This window comes from Triticum urartu, chromosome 3A (genome assembly GCF_056163025.1).
Source record: "Triticum urartu cultivar PI428250 chromosome 3A, HENAU_Tu73, whole genome shotgun sequence".
NCBI classification, from domain to species: domain Eukaryota; kingdom Viridiplantae; phylum Streptophyta; class Magnoliopsida; order Poales; family Poaceae; genus Triticum; species Triticum urartu.
In genome coordinates, this window is record NC_141875.1 from 309529016 (window position 1) to 309533532 (window position 4517).

General features: G+C 40.2%; 1 long non-coding RNA gene across 1 annotated transcript; it reads right to left on the reverse strand.

Moving 5' to 3' along the window:
* Positions 1–918: 918 nt before the first annotated feature.
* Positions 919–1692, reverse strand: LOC125548369 (uncharacterized). Its single transcript, XR_007301039.2, has 2 exons — positions 1571–1692; positions 919–1137 (listed from the first exon to the last, which is right to left on the reverse strand). It is a non-coding gene; the product is annotated as an uncharacterized LOC125548369 (long non-coding RNA).
* Between the last annotated feature and the right edge of the window lie 2825 nt (positions 1693–4517).

Below are 4517 nucleotides of genomic sequence, written 5' to 3' on the forward strand. Positions count from 1 at the left end.
ACATTATAGAACCTATGACTGAGGCATAGGGAATGACTTTTCATTCTCTTTCTATTTTCTGTCGTGGTCGGGTTTTGAGTCTTTACTCAACTTCACACCTTGAACACAGGCAAGAACTCCTTCTTTGACTTTTCCATTTTGAACTACTTCAAAATCTTGTCAAGGTATGTACTCATTGAAAATATATCAAGCGTCTTGATCTATCTCTATAGATCTTGATCCTCTTCATCGAGGTCTTTCTTTGAAAAACTCTTTTCAAACACTCCTTTATGTTTTCCAAAAAATTCTACATTATTTCCGATCAACAATATGTCATTCACATATACTTATCAGAAACGTTGTAGTGCTCCCACTCACACTACAAGAAATATGTCAACTTGTGACCACCACTATTGGTCACTGAAAGGTCACAAATTTCCATTTACGACCTTTTTGTGACCAAAAACAGAAGGTCAAAAGCTGGCGGTCGTAAACTGACTATAGCGACCTTTAACAAAAGGTCGTTGATCCTATGACCTTCTGTTTTCGTCGCTAGCTCTCTCCCCAGGCCATGTCGGATCCGACGTGGCAATCTGACGTGGCAAAATTGCGACGAATTGAAAAGGTCACTGACAAGATTCAGCCCAGTCCGATTAGGTGTTTTACATGGGCCGAGCCCAACAATTCAGCCCATTTGTTGTTTTTTTCTTTCAATTTGGGTAAGCTACATGGGCCAAGCCCAATAGACTTTTATGTTTTGGGCCGAAACCTTTTACAATGCAATTTTTTGGGGGGCCTCGGCCTTTTTTCAGCCCACTTGTCAGTTTTCTTTTGTTTCTTTTCTATTTTAAAGTAGGTCCCACTAGTCAAATGGGAACCAATTACCAGGTTTGCTTTTCGGGTACCACACACCAGTTCTATATTTGTGCAATTAGATAATTTGATTCAAAAAGAGCCAATAAGGCATAATATTTCATACAACAGCCAAGCATAGTACAATTCTGGTATTCAGCTATAAAATATAACTAAATATACACATAACTAGCTGCAAGCATAACTATCTCTACTGAGCTAAAACACATTGTTGGGTGTGGTTTATCTTCGGGATTGTTCCTAGAGCTCATGTACACCCAACTTTGGAAGAATGAAAGCCAACATCTGCAAATAATAAATTATGAAAAGTTAGAAACATAATCAAGTGAATCCGTGAATACAAAATTCTCATAACGATGAAAATTTGCTGCAGAACTTTAGATTTAACAGGAAACCATGCATATAACATTCTCATTACAGCAAAAACTGAGATATATTTTGCAAATGATCAAGTAACATATGGACAGTACAACAGGTCAAAGAGCAGCAAGACACAAGCCATATGCAAAGCAGTCAAACAGTTCCGGGAACGGCAAACATGCATGCATGCAATTGAAGTATGTACTAGTACTAGTACAACACAATGCCAGGTTGGAGCAAATCATGCTTAAGCAAACAATGGCAGCGGCATGGCATAACCAAATAATAATGTGAGAAAACAACTGGATATGAGTCGCACTTGATCACAGCAAAGAATGTGCTAGTAGTGTGCACTCACCAAAGAATGAATGAATCAACATTTATTTGCTACACTGCACCATCCAAGGGGAGCTGACTTCTTCAAGGCATCAGTTGTATATAGTATATGTGAAACAACAGATTCACAGATAAAACTTAGTAGAAACAAGTGCAACACTTAGTAGAAACAAGCATCAATTCTAATAGGTAAAGCCCTTGGAACACACGTTGGGGAAGTAATCTATGGGATGGATTATGAGAACTACCAGTTACTGCTTACTAAAGAGATCTTCTAGCTACGGTAATAACTAGTTTCACGGTTACGATTATATACATTCGATTGCCAGCACAGCTAAAGGTATAGCTTTTGAGTTATTTCTGTCACTGAGACACTGACTATCAATAGCCTAAATCAAGCCAATTGATAACTGGTATACATAGGCACCACACTATGAATGAGATAATTTTGCAGATGCATATGTTTACACTGTTCAAGTATACTATATGCACCTGAATGTAATCAGGTGCATATGTTGCCAGACAAAGATGGCATCTGTATATACCTGGAATCAATCACAAGGTAAAGGGAGGGAATTAGTCACATATATTCTTACTAGTACTGCTAGGTTGCTAGCTAGTTGCATGTATCCATGTAGTAAGCAGTCACAAGTCAAAACACACATCTGATGCCACCATCTTATCTTACACTTCAGGAACTAGTACAACATGATAGGATGACATGTGATGCTACCATCTTATCTTAGAAGAAGAAAAACAACAACACATCTAGCAAGAACAGATTGACAATCACCTAGTTGCCGATCCATGATTTTATAGTACGATGCAAGATAGCTATCATCATTGAACAATTCAAGATTGAAGAATTCAAAACATTTGAATTGCAGCAAATTGTAATTCTTATTCTGCATAACTCATAAATGGGGATGCATAGAACCCTCTATCAACCTTGTTAAATACTCCCAGCAAAATTACTCCACACATGTACAGTTCAATCTTGTTAAATACTCTAAGCAAAATTACTAGAGTACTGGAGTACTAGAAGTTAAATGTAATCCAAGCAAATTGAGAAGTTAACAATATTGCTGCGAACTTGGAGTTGCTTTGACTATGTACAGAGCAAGATGGAGGGTCTAGCTTACTGCTGCTACTCCACATATCAAATTTTACTTAACAGAGCAAGATGGATTAACCCAAAAAATTAACAGAGCAAGCAAATGTACTCGAAATGGCAGTTCACCAAAGATTTTCAAGTTAAAAATACTCCCAGGGTAAATAACAATGACATGGACGGAGTAAAGGATGGATGTTTTAAATTAATCCAGTAATTCTTTTTTGTTCTCATATTTTCACCCTCTAGACACTGCCTAGAGTGCTTACAAGATGGCAAAGTTAATTTTGCATAAGACATATGGATTCTTATCTTCTTCAGTAAGGGAGGCACATTTACAGCTAATTAAGCACGATGAAAGGGACCATCCAATTAAATTACATTTGTATTATCTTCTTCTTCTTCAATAAGGGGGCACATTTACAACTAATTAAGCACGATGAGAAATTAATTAATTAAGCAGGATCAAGTTCATCATCCAAAATAGTGGAAGGAAGGGGATGGGTTAGAAACGGAGGAGTCATCTTCAGATACTCTTGTGCGGCTGCTGCTCCTCTTCAGCAACCTTGGGTCACCTGGCACAAACAACAACCAGAGGAAGCAGGGATCAGTTCAGGAATTTCCTCGCAATTATCTGAACCAAAAAAGATGGTTCCTCTGTTTTTGGAACAGAGATGGAAGTAACAACAGGCTGCAGGGCGCTTCTCTTTTGGATATGCAAAATTACTTTTGCTTGGAAGATGCATCGTTTTGTGTTGTTATGGCTCACTGCTATCATGTTAATTTCCTCACAGCAAAATTACCGAAATACATGAAAAACGAAGAAACAGAACCTTGAGCTGGACAGGGTGGAGTTTGCCAGCACAGCAAGAGTACGAAGATCCAGACAGCTTATGGAAGAGTAGACATCCATAGTTTCAACCTCATGGAACAGATCCTGCGGGCAAAATAAAATATAGAGCTTATTTTTGGTAATTCGGACTAACTTGTAATCGAAACCATTGTCAGTGCAAAGCAATCCCAATTCTGAGGAGACACCCTATAGCATAATGACATATGCTCCACTCGGCATGCATTACCAACATGAACAAAAACAGCATATAAAGCGGACTTCCTTTGATAATCGTAGTACACGAAAAGGGGCCTATCATTAGTTGAAAAAAAGCAAGTAGTCTGACTTCAAATTAAGCACACATATTGGAATTACTTGACATTTACTGGTCAGGTAAGGGGCAAAAGTAGTTCCACATGTCAACTAAACCGAGCATCGCCAAAGAATTCAACATTTCAAGTGAAATTGTTACTACTGTACTAGTGTGCAGCGACTGGGGAGAAAAACTCATCAATTAGATTGTAACTTGGTGCACTTGCATTCAGTCACCACCGCCAATGGGGCATTCCGAAACAAAATTGGTCTAGTGCAGCTGTGGTTCCAATTGAGGTGTGCCCTACCTATGGTATTACATAAGCCAAACAAATTAATTAGGATTCAGCAGCAAGCAGCTGCACAACTGCATCACTCCCTGTCCCCCTCCCTTCAGATACAGCAGCGATTGTTGAAAACAAAAAGGTAACCAATCGGATGGGTCAGCGACACACTCTGAACCCGAAGACAGCATGCGAACTGCGGGGGAGAGCAGGGGAGGGAACAGGGGTGTACCGGCCCACGCCGTGAGGACGGAGGCGATGGAGGTGCCGACGGTGAAGACGACGCGGCAGTGGCTCTCGAACACTTCCTGCACGCACGCACCGTATCGGGGGGATCAAAACCAGATCACGAGAAGCAGAGGGGGGCATCCGGGATGGGGCTAGTTTGATTTGATCTGGGCGGGGTGGGGCACACCGGCATCAGCCAGGC